At 32.3% G+C, this 17973-nt stretch overlaps 1 long non-coding RNA gene across 1 annotated transcript; it reads right to left on the minus strand.

Moving 5' to 3' along the window:
* Nucleotides 1–3082: 3082 nt before the first annotated feature.
* Nucleotides 3083–3626, minus strand: LOC146907687 (uncharacterized). The gene is made up of 2 exons (XR_015019840.1): nucleotides 3402–3626; nucleotides 3083–3304 (listed from the first exon to the last, which is right to left on the minus strand). It is a non-coding gene; the product is annotated as an uncharacterized LOC146907687 (long non-coding RNA).
* Nucleotides 3627–17973: the final 14347 nt, after the last annotated feature.

The raw sequence follows: 17973 nt of genomic DNA on the forward strand, positions 1-17973 counted from the left end.
GAAATGCATGTCTCAACAAACATGTTTCAATCAACAATTGGCATAAAAGGGTACTAAAATCATATCGTACTAAACTTAGCATAAGTTCATGTTCTCTTACTAGAATTACACAAACCCAAAGGTGGTAAACTAATCTAAGAACTCACCTAACATGTTCCTGCAATTGTTCTTAGCTTCACTTCAACTTTGCCCAAGACCAAACCCTAGCTCTTGATCACATGCAATAATGGATGAATTGAAGTTCATGCATAATTCAACTTTCTAGTTGCTCCTTGTGCAAGAGGTAACCCAATTCATGGTCAAACACTCAAGTGAACATTGCTTGCAAGAATTGATGGATTGAAGAGGAAGATGGGGCGATTTTATTTAGAGAGAGGGAGGAGAGAATTTTGCTTCCAAATGTTTAGAGAGAGAAAGTTCCAATACAAATGAATAATATTGGCTCAAACTTACTTATATACTCCTTATTTGAAAATACTATATTACCCTTGGTCTTAGACGTTCTTGACTTGATACGGTTAACTGAACCCGCGTGTAAACTACTGAAACTGCATTAGAGACGTTCTCTGTTGTAAATGGATTCAATGAACACTTAACCTCTAACACGTTCGACTGGTAATATTCCATTAACTGACGAGTTGGATATTACAAAAATAGTTTATAAAACAAATTATGGCATGTCTATAAGCTCTTCACGATAGTTTATATTAACGATTTGACTTTATTGTGAAATGCAATGTATGATGTTATTACTTAAGCTCAATGAATAGTTGTCTCAATGAATATTTGCTTCCAAGCGCAACTGAAACATATAATAGTTTATTGTCATCTTAGGTTAATTAATATGATGTCATCTTACTGTTTGTGCATTTTTTATTGTCATCCTTTGTATAGGCAACATATAATAGTTTTCTTAATGGCCACATTAGCAATAGCCAACTTAATTATTATTTTTTTGTTGATTACAGTGGAAGTGTTAGTAAGGTTGAGTATTGGTTTTAGAATGAATGAAGAGTTTTTACACACCCTTACTTAAGGGCTTATACAGCTTTAGGTAAGAAAGAAGTAATGAGTGATGAACTTGTTTAGGTTCAACAACCAAATAATTCTTTTTTACTATACCTGTATTACATCTGTGTCCGACCTCTCAATGAATTGATTGATAATATAAAAGTGGAGGAAAGTAAAATGTAAGCAATTATTTTGAATATTGATAATTAAATTGATAATCGGAATAGAAGGTGTACATAAAGCTTATATGGTCTCAATTTTCCCCCTAAACGGGTACATAAATCCTGTGATGGAATGAATTCATAAAAAAAGGGAAGTCGTGAACAATATGTAGTTTTTTTGTTTATATATAAAAATTTAAAACAACTATTTCAACCTTGACAAAAAAGGAGTGGGTATTCTAGTTAGAGTAGTGATATTTTGACAACCATTTTGGTACAACTTTTGAGACAACTTTGTTGTTCTCTCTTCTCATTGGTCAAAAACAATAGAGAGAGAAAAAGGAAGAGAGAGAATAAAAACATAATGTGAGTATGAGAGAGAAAGTTGTACAAAAGTTGTACTAAAATGGTTATACAAATATCATTTCTCTTCTATTTATAATAAGACAAATGATATTTTGACAACCATTTTTTGACAATTTTTGGACAACTTTCTCTCTCATACTCACATGATGTTGTTATCCTCTCTCTTCCTTTTTCTCTCTCCATTGTTTTTGACCAATAAGAAGTGAGAAAAACAAGGTTGTCAACAAAGTTGTCATCAAATGGATGTCAAAATATCATTACTCTTATAATAAATAGAGTTATGATACATAGACACCTTTAGGTGACAATACACCCCTTGACACCTATACAAAAATCTGACACGTGGTTACGTGGACTCCGCACAAGCACACTTTCTCTTTCCTCTCCTCTTCTCTCTTCCTAGTGCATGAGGTGTACAAAGGTGTATGGGAATAAATGGTGTCTATGTAACATTTTCCTTATAAATATATTTAGCAAGAGCCGTGCTTTGTTTTTTTGAGTGAATAAATTACAATGAGTAATTCAATGTACGACGAGTAGACTGAGTAAGTCAATGTATTGAGTAAGTCGATATAAATAGGACTTGAGAGTGTGTGTGAGGATTGAGTAATGTTTGCTACCATTGATGAAGGTTTGATATATGTTTTTTTTTTTTTTTTTTGAAGAAGGTTTGATATATGTTGTGAAACAATTTATTTCCAAGAGTTTCGATATGAAAGATATGATCGTCACGCTTCTTATATCTTTGGCATTAAGATTCAAATAGATGGAGTTAGTAGAATTCTAAACTTGTCATAAGAGTCATGAATGAATAAGGTTTTTGAGAGGTTTAAGATGAAAGATTGTTCACAATGGATAGCACTCATTGCAAAGGGTAATGCACACTTTTACTCGTCCACTAGTTTGAGAACGATAGAGAGTAGCAACTTTATGGTTCACATTGTATTTTACAAGAACATTTTCAAGATATTTGTTTCAAAATTGCTTCCCACTATCGCTAATCAAAACTCTAAGGGTTCCAAACCTAGAAAATATAATCTTAACCAACGTATATCAATCCATTGCAAGACTAACAGCCTCTTAAGCAAATGCATCCAAATAAATTGACTCGAAATCTTCAACCTACATAACCGAAAATATTTGTTTCATGTGTTTTGTGCTATGTTAAGGATTTCATGATGGTTCTAAAAACCAAAAATAACTTGTTAAGTTTTGCAGTTGTAGAAAAGATTTTATTTGATTTTTTCCATTTTTAACACTTGTAACACTTAAATGATGTGTCTAATTGATTGAATTTAATTGGTCGATGGTGTAAAGTTGTTTTACACTGTCAGTCCATTCTAATTAATCTCATATAAGGCTTAAATGCAATTTTGATCTCCCTATATACATATCTTTTGAATTTTAACCCCTTTATTTCTAAAGTCATCGAAAATTTATGGTCCCCTTCCTTTTTAAGTGATGTGGTACGTTCATTAACGATGTTGCGTTGGTTAGCATTGGTGAGCTAGAATACAAAGTCACATCTATATGTTCCATGAAAATAGAAAAAGAAAAATATCAAATTATTGGGTGACCACACAATTACTAAATTACAACTCATGAATTTTTTTCAGAAGAATCTCATGGTAACATTGCTTAATGACATTCGCATACACCTATTTTTCTTTCAAAGGGAGAACTTGCAAACAAATAACACAATGGTTTCTTAGGAGAAGAGCACATATACTCTGGACAGTCAGAATTTTCAGTACATAAAAAAGTCGCTGTAAAAAAATAGAATAAAATGATATTACTAAAATGAAATTAAGTATTATTTAAGAACTAACTAATAAAATTTGAGAAGTATAAACAATGACTTACATTCGTTGTTCATTGCAACGATAGATACAGAAAGAAAGATAATCATAACACAAAAAAACTTCACAATTTTAGCCATATTTATCCCTTTTTGCATGTAAGAGAAATAGATTATTGGTTTATATATCATTTATAATTTATAAAGCTCATCATCTCCGTACACACATTAAATAGTATTTAGCGCTGATGGAGATGTAAAATACCTTCCTAAAGTTAGAATAATTATTAAATGTCCTTTGAATACATCAAAGTGTTATGTTTTTATTTTAAGAATACTTAGTAAGGAGTCCACATAATAACACTTATTATTAAATGTATTTTTTTTTTGTGGTGCTCGGGGTTTGAACCTCCCTTGAATACATCAAAGTGTTATGTTTTTATTTTAAGAATACTTAGTAAGGAGTCCACATAAAAACACTTATTATTAAATGTATTTTTTTTTTTTTGTGGTGGTTGGGGTTTGAACCTCGGACTTACATATGTTATGCATTGTCCCTACCAACTGAGTTAAACTCACGAGGACATTATTATTAAATGTATATTAAGTAATGTTGTGTTTGTCTTTTTATCACACCTAGTAAATAGGTCTAAAAAAATTAGTAATCATAATAATCAATTCTTTTATAACCTTTCATGACAAAAATGGAAAATGACTGTAGAGAAATAATTTTGTTGGATTTCACTTACTACTAGCAAATGGAAAAGTGTGTTGACAAGTAGTAAAATCTATAAAAGAGTTCGTCTCCACAAGGATTGGGGTGCTAAAATGGTTGGTTTTAAGTCCTTCAGAGAGAGAGACACGAATAAGTCATGTCATATTTCTTTCCCTAAATAGTTTAGGTAACCTAGAGGTGGGTGGGGGGTGCTAAATTGATTACTTTACTTTAATACCCTTGAACAATATATCTGGGCCAATTTCTCGGTCAGTGACTCTCTTCAATGGTTACTCATCCCTAATGTCTTAAGTGGTCCGATTACTGTTGAAGATTCAAGAACAGTACCAAAGCAAGTAACAATTATCATTAGTGTATGTCTAAACCTAATTAATAATTGAAAAGTTAAAATAGGTCAAGGCAACAGTTAGGGTTAATAATCATTGTAACCTAAATTGATTTATGAACATTTATCAATGCATAAAAAGAATTCAGAACAACACTAAACGAATAAAATAGCAAAGCAATTGACATAAATTCATAGAATTGTTTAAAGTTACATAATCGAACAATTACAAGGAAGTTCCTCTTTCATGACCTAACCTAGAGAGGTTTACCTACTCACCTATTCTAAACATATGCAATTATATACAAATAAGAAAGCATGAGAAATGGATCACTAGTTGCTGATTCCTTGGCTCTAGACGGCTCTAGTCGCTCCTATCCTTTCAAAATCACGTTTCTGGCTTCGCCATCTTGTCAAAAGGTATTTCTCTACTAACCCAGGGGTCCAACATTGATAGGCACTCATTTCCCAAAGTTTTATTGAAATTGGTTCATGATGCGAGGATAAATATTGTGATGTGAGATATGAAGTGAGCACCCCTTTAAGCCTGTCGTTCTTTCTCACGATATGGAGCTCAAAGACTGCGATCTTAGACAGGCAAAGGCGATCAACTTGATTTCCAATGCTATTCTTACGATGTGGGGCTCATAGCTTATGATGTGAGGTAAGCAAAAGCTAACTCCTTGATTTCTTCATTCCTTGCGCCACATAGCTTGGTATAGAAGATCTTAAGTCTAGTCTTTTATATAGATTACAATATATTGTATATATTCTAATGTATGTCACTTTATTCAGACAATACTGGTCCTTTATATAGATATGAAGTCTTATGATCGTTGCTGAAGAAACCCTTGTCTTTGAATGTCTGATTCAATATTGTAATATTCTTGATTAATTGTATTCAATGAATCAGTGACTCATTTCCATCAAGGATGTTCTAACATGATTTTACTTAATTGCATAAGTTAGAACAAACTTTCCCTTCTTAGCAAAGATTTTTTGCATTCATTAGTCACACACCCTTAAGTCAGACGCTTGGCACATATGATCTCTTGTCCAAAGGCTTGAAACCCTAATCAAAAGGTATTTAATTACTAATGGTTTTTATTCCCGGCTTTGTTCTTGGGAATTGTGACAAATTTCCCCAACTTGTAATGTCTTCATAGGCTTATTGAACTTCATTCAATGTCTTCCAAAACTTCCATGAGGTGTCTTGCTTTGTCGAATAACATGATTTTTCAATACAATACTAAAAAACACCTATGAAATAATATGGTTTAGGGAAGAAAGAAAATTACTTGACACGATTTGAAAACATTGCAAAATCCCCGTTACACCATGACCAACTTCTCTAAAACTCCTTTTTATTGACTCAAATGACTACTATGATGACCATAGTCTATGGCTTTGACCAGGTCCAAAGGCAAAACTTTGTTTACTTAGAATTTTCTGCACATTACGCGCATTAGAGCATCGTAATTGTTCTCAAATATGCTTTGTTATCATCAAAACTTAAGAGCTTATGTTTATTAACCAATTTTGGTCTAACACGATTTTTCATGATGCAGACCGTCTTCGATTTGGTCCGTCCATTTATAAAGATGTTGAAGTGGATTTTTCCAGGCTGGTTCAAACCGGGCCAGTGTGGTAGATTTCTAAGCCCAGTTAGAGGATTTGATGAATGAGGTAACGAGAATCTCCGAACCTCTTATGATTAGTTTTTTTTATCATTGAATTGAAGAGGAATAATTTGCGACGAAAACTACAATTCCATCGACCCCCAATTTTGAAGGAAGATTTTGTGATAGCTCATGCTTATGAGGCCCGATTAGAGGATAACCCATCCCACAAAAAATCTTGGAACCATAACCCAACTCACACCCTAAGCCAAAACACCACTTCCACCAACACTTCAACTAAAAATAACTCAAATCCGATCCCAACCCCAAACTATTGCTTGACCTCAAACACAAAACCACTACGTTATGACATTTTCTCTCGTGAGAAAACCGTATGATCAAAATGTGAAGAAATTAGTTTGTAAAATTTGTTTTCTGATCACAATGCCTTGCAGAGAGTTGTTTCTTTGTGTTGAGTTCTTGAAAAGATTACCCCTTTGAAAAGAGGGAGGGCTGAAACATCCATTTTGTGGGAATGGTTTGTTTTTGTTTTTTCAAAATTTCTTGTTAGGAAAGAAATCTTGGTTAATTCCTTGAGAGTTTGAAAAATTGGATAGCTGAAAAAATGACCAAAAGTATAATATACATGAAGTTTTGGAAATTTGTTTTGGATTTGAGAAAAAAATGTAACTTCGTAAATATTAGGCAATGACATGTTAAAGTAAATCTTATAAATGATGAGGATTACCTTCATGTATAAACATATTGTCCGACCATCATATAACTAATGTGTGGCTCTTTAATAAACCCTCATGTCCAGGATTAGATATTTAGAGGTGAATATAAATTGTGGCTGATCGAATATCATAAACATGATAGCACTTTGCCCACTTGACATTGGATGAGACTTTAATATCATATATTAGAATCGTGGTTTAACCTAACACAATTCCACAAAATTGGCTTTTGAAGTGAGAATTGCCTCTATTTATAAACACTTTGTCAGACCATCATTTATCCGATGAGACTCTTTAACCGAGGAATGAGAGGTTGACTTTGTATTTTCTCTAAATCAATGTTAGATAAAGTGTCTTATATATTGACTAAATTATCATGTGCAGTGTGCATCTTACTACATGTTAAACATCTTGCGCCTGATTTACGTATCTCTCACCAAACTGTTGTTTAAGTTTTTTTGTTCTTGTTTTTTTATAGGTGGTATGTTATTGTTTGATTAGATTACTCAATCTACTTATTATTTGTATATGTCCCAACTCTTTCAGGAGGTATCTGCTTTTTATTTTTATATACATATTTATTTTCCTTTCAAAATAAAAATCAATATGCCAACTTGCAAAACCGAGCCCATGACGAGTATGAGAAAGTCAAGCCATTGAACATTTTTTGTACCTCTCGTTTGGAAAATATTTACTGAATCATAGTAGCATTTTCCAATTTCTGAATTTGACCGGATCACATTCTTCTATTTTTTTTCCTTTTCTTTTTCTTATATACAATATGTATTATATATAAAATTACTTAATAGTTTACTTTTTAGACAAACTTTATTTATTATAAATAAAATGAAAACATCCCTTAATTAAATCTATTACTACATAATTAGTAAATTGGAATATGAAAGAAATATTACATGTTTACAATGTACAAGTACATCCCCAAAATTAAAACAAATAAAATGAATTAAAGGTAACACTAATGACTAATCTTAGTGAATAATCTTCCCTATATACTTATCTACCCATCTCGTCATGCACCACCCATAAAAACCAAACTTTGCCATGCATACAGTTTAACAATCCCATATATAGGCCATTGTTTTGAAATTTAATTAACATGCACCAATTCCTCCTCCAGCTCCACCTCCTCCTCCTGCTCCACCGCCGCCGCCGTCAAATGCTCCCCCACCACCAATAATACCACCAGCACCACCCCCAAAAACTACTCCATCGTGAGCGCGATGGTGGTGGTGGTTATGGTGGGTAAAACCTCCACCTCCACCACCACCACCACTTCCATATGCTGGCCGGACTCCCATTACTCGGCATAACAAACTCAGAATTGCAACTAAAACGAAAATGCTTACAGCTATTATGATAAATATCACGAATGGTTCCATCTCTCAAATATTGTTGTATGCTAATAAATCATCCAACAACTTAAACATTTTTATAGCACTTTGCAATATGGCTGACTTTTCGTCATATAATTCTTTGGTTTACTAGTCAATACGCGAAGGAGTTTGACATTTAATAAGTTAGTTTATTGTGTAAGACAAGTAACTAATTAAGCACACGTTGCCTACTAGTTTTAGAGGTTTGGATATCAGTGCTTTTGATCAATATTGACCAACAAGAACTTTGTCGTATGTGGTCAAACTTTGACAAATTAATATTGGCTAAATCAAACACCATAATAGACATGTTTTAAAAAAATCAAACTAAGTTTAACTTTATAATGTTTTAAAAAAATCAAACACCATAATAGACATGTTTTAAAAAAATCAAACACCATAACGATGTAAAAAAATCAAACTTTAACTTTGACAAATTTTGACATAATTTTCTTGCACGCAAGGTCTCCATAAGCATACAACTTACGAGAACCAATATAAAATAGCTGGGAGCCACAATTGTTGTCTTCTTACGGTAGAAGTGGATGACTCCATCTCAAGCTAAGTTTTCTTCAAACGCATTCAACTTTGTCTTTCATCTTGTAACCAGCAAAACTCAACAAGCTCCACTCTTCAAAAGCTAACAAAGTATTCTTACACATAAAGATAAATTATGCATGTCTTATAAATAATTTTTTGACAAGTCTATTATTGTTGTTTGAGTGTAAACTCATTCAAGTATTTAAGAGTTTACATACACAAATATGATGGTAAACGTATGACAATTATAAGCTAAAGAATTTTAGCAGATACAAAGAACTTTAAAAGCCAAAAGAGAACAAAAGTAGTGAAATATACTCACCAAAATACCTAGTACATATGATCTTATAATCGTCATTTGTTTACCTTCATAGGTGTGAAAGTAAACTCTTAAATACTTGAATGAGTTTACCCTCACACAACAGCAATACACATGTCAAAAAATTAATTATAACATATGCACAATTTATCTTTATGTGTAAATTAAAAGACAAAAATAAGATATCAAACACACCATTAATCCACAATCTTTTGATTGTAAACTAATTGCAAGTGGTACTCTCAATGTAATGATCAAATATTGGTAATAAGCCCTATCAGAAAATGTGTGTCTTTTGATATCCTTATTACTCATATGAAAAAACTTAAGAAGTCATGTCAGATAATGAGTGCATTTTGACATCCTCATTTCCCACATGTAAAAATTTAGGAATTATCACATATTTAGCATTACAAGTTGTAGTTTAAAAGACCAGGACAAGATACCAAACACATCGTTATTCCGCAATCTTTTGATTGACATGAATTAACTGCAAACGGTGCTCTAAATACAATTATCAAATATTGGTAATAAGTCCTGTTAGACAATGAATGTCTTTTTACATCCTCATTATCTATCGGAAACAAGGATAAATAATCTTGTTAAAAGAAAACAATGAACTATAATCCAACTTTAATTGATCATTCAACTCTTAATTAACGGAAATCAGTGAAAGGACAAACATGTAATAACATCACAACAGTTAAAAGACTAAAAAAAAGGATAAACAATGAAAATGAATACCATGTAAAAGATGGTGTTCTAAATTCGGCCTCAAAATTACACCAATAAACTTAGATGTATGGAGCAAAAGGGAAGTATAACCAATATTAAAGTAACTTCGAGCAACAAAAACAATAATAGACCTAGATTTAATCAAGTATTCAAACTAGTGCAAAATCGTGCCACAATTCTCCTAAATCGTGTCACGATAATGCTAGTACACAATACTACATTCTTATCCCAAAATCGTGCTACGATTATTACCATCGCGCCACAGTTTTGCTTTCAGTAGCTAACTCACATTCTGACTTGAAAACCGTGTCATGATATACTACTTCCATAATTCAACAAATTTGAGGCAAAACCAACGTATATGATGGAAAATATATTTTAGAATATAATTTTTGGTGATTGAAGAGATCTTGGCTTGGGTTTTTAATTGAAAACTCTTTTGCTTTTCTTTTTGCTGTGAACCATGTATTTTTTGCGTGTAATTGTAGAGATTAATCCCTCGAGTTGGGTAGAACCTCAATAGGTGTAAAAGTTTCCCCTCAAGAGATTTATCACAGTTGTGTTGGATTCAAATTTAAGACCTCTAGTTAAGCTGGAAGAGATCTCTTAACTTCTCATCAAATTGTTGTTCGATACCCTTTTTCTTAACGGTTACCACTCCATCATTTATTGATATTTAAAAGGCATAATATAATGATATGTTTTTATTTAGGAAATCAGTCTAAGTCTATCAAAAGAGACATGAATTGTTGTTTATAATCAGTTTTGGATTAGTTAACCATTTTTAAACGACGCCCCTTAATCAAAGCGAAAAATTTCTCTCAACTCGCCTATTATCTTAGAATAACACTCACATCCCATCTAGTTTTAAAACTTACACTAACCTCCCTTATTTATTTTTCAAAGCTTTGCTGAATTCCCTTTATCAAAGCTACAAAGACCCCCCTTGCATTTTTTCTTCTTCTTCAAGTTTTTGGTGTTTGAATTGCCTAATTATTTACATAGAAATTGAATTTGTTGGTTGCAACTTGTTTCGAGGAAAATAGATCATTTGATCAATTTCTCAGATGTAATGAATTGAGTATGCAATTGTTGCTTTGATCTTCTATTTTATTTTTTAAAATCTCAATATTATAACTTCTGCTTCGTAATCTATGTTTGAAACAATTTATGCTTTTCACATTGCAATACAATATTTGTTTAGTATAGTTCTTGTGTAGTATTTGGGTTTGCAGATTAAGGTAATATGAGATGACTATATTTGCTATGAACTTTCTCGTATGCCATGGGAATAAAGTTTAAGGGCTGCAACATATTAAGTTCCACCAAGAGAAGTAAACACCATTAATATTAGTATATTAATATGAAGGAGGTGGATTTGTTATTTCAGGAGATCCGATGGAATATTAGTGGAATTTACCTTGAATTAAATCTATTGTTACTACATTTTTTTAGGAGATAGAAAATCTATTACTACATATAATTTGTAATTTGGAATATGAAAGATCAATAAGTATTTGTATACTATAATTCACTAAAAATTAAAAGAATGATAAGTATTACAATATATACTACCAGTATCAGTGAATTATCTTTCCTATATCTATATGCCAATCATACCGTCAAAAAATAAATCAATATACCTATCTTGTGTGCACTACCCTAAATAAAAACCAACCCTTGCCATGCATAGAACTTAGTAATTTAATAGGGTTAATAATCCTATAGTCCATTCCTTTGGAATCTATTCAACATGCACCAACTCCTCCAGCTACAGCTCCTCCCCCAGCTCCACCTCCACCACCACCGTCAAAAGCTCCACCACCACCGCCACCGCCACCGTCAAATGCTCCACCACCACCGCCACCATCAAATGCTCCACCTCCACCGCCAAATTCTCCCCCACCACCGTCGAATGCTCCATCTCCACCACCGCCGTCTTCAGCTCCACCTCCCCCATCAAATGCTCCACCTCCGCCGTCAAAACCTCCACCTCCGCCACCACTTCCAAATGCTGGCCGGACTCCCATTGCTCGGCACAACAAACTCAGAATTACAACTAAAACGAAAAAGCTTACAGCTATTATGATAAATATCACGAATGGTTCCATCTCAAATATTATGGCTTGCTAATAAATCCTCCAACGAATTAAACATTTTTATAGCACTTTGCAATAGGGCTGACTTTTCGTCATATAATTCTTTGGTTTACTAGTCAATACGCGAAGGAGTTTGACATTTAATAAGTTAGTTTATTGCGTAAGACAAGTTCTTATGATCAAAGGTCAAACTTTGACAAATTACTATTGGCTAAATCAAACACCGTGTACGATCATTTTATATTTGCTTTAATTGTAATTTTATTTTTGAAATTACGGTTCCTTTTGGTAATATATTTTTGCTACGTTAGAAATATGATTTATACCATGTTATTTGAAAAAATAAATCATGTCACCACTTGTGGGGCCAAAGATATGAATTGAAACCAAAATTACAACAAGTGATATGTGAGAAACTAATAGTTTCTTTGTATATTTTAGTTGTCTCATAAGTTGGGCTAAAAAGTAGTTGTTTAAATAACACAACTCTTTATGCTATTAGATGATGTGAGTTTGTTCGCAGATATCATTATTCTTGTGTTTTAGTAACTTTGAATTTGTATCATATGTACTCTATCTATTTAAATTAATGAATAACGTTAATTTTTGTAAAAAAAATAAAATAAAATCTCTGCCACTATCTAGTTACTTAAGTTAGGGTTTGATTTACTATTTAACTTAATCACCCATAAAAAATATATAATGCCCTAGATTACTCTTGGTTTAAATCAAACATTTTATTTTGAGTAGTGTTATTTGAACAACCATTTTTTGGAACAACATATGGGACAACCAAAATATACAAAGAAATGTTGATATTAACACAAAAACTAAAACAATAGAGAGAGAAAGTAAGAATACAATGTGAGTATGAGAAAGAAAATTGTCGGAAAATAGTTGTTCAAATATCATTTCTCTAGCATAAAATGACAAAGTACTATGCCTACAAATATGATTACATTTAAGTCTCTGAAATACGCATGTCTTGTGATCTACAACGTTGACGATGTCAAAGTCATTGATTAAATTCGCACTTGTCAAAGTTAATCTTTCAACTTGAATCAAATAAACACCGCACTAAGACGAGAAATAAAAAACACATCACACAAAATGGGAAATAAAAACAAATAGAGTCATGTAAAGACGACGAAATCACAGAAACAAACGAAATAAGATTGAAAATACGTGAAAATCACTTATTTAACTCAAAAGAAAAACAATTCGGATGAGCGTTTTTTGGTCAAAATTGACCCTAAATCACCCATCTTTAATAGATCAAGAAGAAGAAATGGTGACGATATTTCTCATCATTGAAATTATCCATGAATGAATGAAGAAACTCATCATATCATTGCCTTAATTTGACCAAACGGATCAAATACTTTTATGGTTCTAATTGTAAATAGGGAAACAAACATTTCAGCCATCTGCCTTCAATAGTTGATACTTTAGCAAGTTTGAGAACCAGAGAAGTGCTTCCCTCTTAAAAGTTCATGTGAAGAATTTGCACTTCCAAGTATTAGGCGCCCTGAGCAAATTCTGCCTTCCATTGAACGATGTTAAATTCTCATAAGGGTCCAATTTCCACCATATTCCTCCATTGTAAGTAGTAATAATCGTCTCAAGATGGGTTCATCGTTGATCTTGTATATGAATGGAAACCAGGTTACACTGGTTTTTGATATTTTCTTTTTGAGAGTTTCCCATGATGATGCTTCTTGTTTGAATATATATATATATCTTGAAGTCCAAGTAAGTTTTACTGGGTCCGACCGTGGAGGCCAATGTTCATATATGAATACAAAAGATCATTGGGATTGATGATTTCTTCTCCGCCTCATCTTCTCATATGTTCGTACTTCGTACTCCAAATGAGGGGGTGTAAACCTCAAATACACTCTGATGTCAAATGTAGGCAGTGAGTAAGCAAGTGTTAAATGGAATATATGAGTGATGATTGTATTCCATAGTCACTATAGTCAAAGATACATGGAAGCACACCAACAAATTGCATATAAGGAACAGTGGGAAAGTCTCAAACATTTATGAATACATATACATCATTTACCTCAAAGTTTATGTAAGAGGTAGTTTTTGTGTCACGTCATTCATTCTCAATCTTTGCTTCTAACTTGGTGGTTCTTCTTAGTTGGGTTGTGTATTTAGGCCTGGCTTATACATGTGTTGCGGATCCATAACGATAAGTGCATGTTCCCTTCAATACTTAGGATAGATTGGTTTTGATTAGATGCAAAACTAGGTTTATTAGAATTAAATGTGTATGAGTGTCCCTCAATGTCTCTATAGTATCTAAGCCTAAGATAAATCCTTCAAAATTTCATGCGCTTAAGTTTCTACCTTTAAAAAATGACCTGAAAAACTTTTTGGTGTATATAAATCGATTTAGTGATTCTATTAATGGTGCGTTTGTTTTGGATTTTTTCCAAAAAAAATCTATTTTTTCTTTTAAAAAAATCATTTTTTTCATTTTTAAGTGTTTGTTTATGATTTTTAGAAAAAACATTTTATCAAAAAAGTCTATTTTGATCCTAAAATGAAAAGCTATTAGGATTAGCTTTTTTCAAAATCTATTTTTTTCAACAACAAGGAGGTAACACAGGGAGAGGATTCTCTCCGGTGTGTTTTTCTCCAGTTTTCTGCAGTGTAGAATCTATACCATTAAATTTCTTATCTCTCCTAGTTTTAAATTTTCAACACTTATATTTTTAAGCATTAATTTTTATTTAAAGGCTGAGATTTCACTGGACTCTGCAGTGACTGCAGAGGATCCATTCCCGGTAACACATGTACAAGCTAAAACTCATTTTTTTTAAATTGGATTTTTATGAGTAGTAGGCAAACAAAAATAACTTCATATTTTTTTTAAAATCTCTAAAAAAAAAACTCTAAATTCTTTTAACATAAAATCTATTTTTTTTAAAAGTTGAAACAAACGCACCCTTATGACTTTTAAAATGACCAGGAAAACATTATGAATGTAGGGAATCGATCTCTCTCAATTAATTGATTAGGTTCGTAATGTCAAAATTGTGGGGTCTGGTTTTCCAAATCTGGTTGAATTTTTTTTTTTGGTAGTGAATTGATTCATAATAAAACAAAAAATATGATTTGATTCAACATATAGAGTGAATCGAAAACGAGGTCTAAAAAAGTTATTGTTGGCCTTCAATGCAAAAAGGTTACTCTTCCCTCAAAAAAAAAAAATACAAAAAGGTTACTCTAATATTTTAGAGATTGTATGAATAGTAAAAGGGCATGGTGTCACTTTGTAAATTGACACAATATATGTTTAGGTGTAAGGTTGATCTGTCTGGGTGTAAGATCAATCATCAAAGTCTTTTTATGCCTAAACAGGAAACAAACCTTACCCCAACCTCTTTCCCTCTCGATCTTCTTGCACCACAGGTTTAACATCAGATGTTTAATAATTTGGTGCAATAACCTTCAATATTAATTTAAATGCACAATAAAAGTGACCAAAATTAAAATAGTAAAAACTGTAAAGAGACAAAAATGAATCACATTCTCATTTTACTAATAGATCATATCTTCCATTGTGCATTTACATTAATATTGAAGGTTATTGCACAAAATTATTAAACATATGATGTTAAATCTGTGGTGCAAGAAGATGGAGAGGGAAAGACGTTGGGGTAAGGTTTGTTTTTTGTTTAGGCATAAAAAGACTTTGATGATTGATCTTACAACCAGACAGATCAACCTTACACCCCAAAATATTGTGTCAATCTACAAAGTGACACCATTCCCTTTTACCATTCATACAATCCCTAAAATACTAGAGTAATCTTTTTGTATGAAAGGCCAACAATGAAAGCATATTGTAGAAGAAAATAAAAAAGAAAATGTGAGATGGATTGCAAATTTAGGTAGAAATGATGTGTAATTATAGGGGGATTTGTGAAGGATGATGCATAGAGTGCACCGATTTATTAATTAGGGTCAAAAAAGTGGTCAAACTGGTCAGACTAGACAAGGGACTCAAAGTAAATGTTTTCAATGAGTCAGTCTTGTTGACTAAGCCATAATCGATACTCCAATTTAGTTCGACATATAGAGTCTGAAACCATATCAGATATGTTCGGATTAAATAATATTAATTGGTTCAAGAATGTGTTAAAACTCGTACTTTGTAGGGTGATGGGCATTTTAATTTGTATAATCTAAATCAGTCACGTACAAAATTTTTATGTGATCCACATTGCACTGATAAGTTATGTGGTATACGACACAAACAAAAAATTATAAATTGGTGTGCTTGTTTTCATTTGCTGCAAACCACACTAATAATCATGGACAATTCAGTCATTGATCTGAACACCAAACTAACTATAGTTTACTACAACGGAGGAAAACCAAATGTGTTCAAGGTTTGATCTGATGTCACACTATCGGTTGAAGGATCAGTTGGATCAAATCAATCGTTGACTTAACCATAGAGAAATAAGGAGGGTGGACGATGTAAATATCGACGTCCATTGACCGACTCAACTGGAAGCGTTTCATTCTACTAGATGAAGCTCAGGAACGACAACGTGAGAACAATGTTCTTAATATTTGGTCAGTACAATACTAAAGAACCACCCGAGTTGGACTCTTCTTTGGTCAGATCTTTCGAAGATATTTGGAAAAAAAATGATTTGGCCTTGAATATACAAAGAAATCATGGAGGGACCAGATGTAGAAGTTAGTTTGGTTGATATGTGACTTGTTGCTTTTGTTTTATTATGTGTTTTAATTTGTTGAATTATGTCATTTTATGTTTTTGAGATTGTAATATTTAATGTATGTCGTTGAAATTAAATTTTGTGTTAAAACTCATACATTGTAAGGTGAAGGACCATTCGGATATTAGAATCGAACCTGTCAAGTACATAACTTTTATGTGGTTCAGATTGCACCGACAGTTTCTGTCGTCTATGACACACATAAACTTGTATAAATAGACATGTTTGGTTTATTTGTTGTAAAATCCATATAAGAACTATGAAAAATTATCCGGCAGATCTGAACACGAAAAGGTTGTAATGAACTTGATCTTGCTGCTCTGTCAATAGAAATATGTCAGTTGATAAGGCAGTTAGATCAAGCTAAAAAACACTTCTTGAAACACCTTGTCTTTCATCATTATTATGTGGATTTGGACACGATGGTGTTGTGGTGAACTTGATATTGCTTCCCTTCCAATGGAAATATGTCAGTTGGCAGGGCAGCTGGATCAAGTTAAAAAAAACCTCTTAGAATACTTTCATCATCACTTGTCCTATTATGTTGTCTTACGCTGTTGAATTATGTCGTTTATTAATAAAAATATGTCAGTTGACAAGGCAGCTGGATCAAGTTAAAAAAAACCTCTTAGAATACTTTCATCATCACTTGTCTTATTATGTTGTTTTACGCTGTTGAATTATGTCGTTTAATTTTTCTTGTCTTATGCACCATGAAAACTCTCCAAAGCTAAAGCTTAAACACAGTTTGGGACGACTTAGATTATATAATCTGAATTGTTTCTAAAGTGTTTGGATTATATAATCTGAACCGTCCCATATCGTGGATGATGGCGTTACACCAAACGTTAGGAAGATTTGTGGTGTATTAATCAAGTTTTAAATGCTAAAGACATTCCTTTTGACTCAATTTACAATCTTGGGACATTATATGGCCACAATAGTCTTTCATCCTTCAACATTTTCATTCATTTTGCACTTCTCATCCATTCACAAAATATTACAACGGGTCACCTAGTAACTTCTAAGCTCAACTGGCATTCGGTTTGGGCCTTTTATCCATACTACATATATGTCAATTATTGTAAAAAACATTATGATGCTATTAATTCATAAATAAACGTGTTGTCGAATTTTTAATTCATTATTCATATAACTATTTTTTTTCTTTCAATCATTCATTATTATTGTGTCTCTTTTTGGATTATTCCCTCTCTATTACGAAAGGCAAAAAGATAAATAAAATGATGAATTTTGATGATCTTCATGATTATTATAAGAGATATTTATTAAGGCTAAATAATAAATTGAGTGAGATCAAAGGTTAATCACAATATATATATATATTGAAATTGTGGAAAGGAAAA

Source organism: Medicago sativa, chromosome 7, assembly GCF_051527215.1.
Source record: "Medicago sativa cultivar Bolivia chromosome 7, Bolivia_mono, whole genome shotgun sequence".
NCBI classification, from domain to species: domain Eukaryota; kingdom Viridiplantae; phylum Streptophyta; class Magnoliopsida; order Fabales; family Fabaceae; genus Medicago; species Medicago sativa.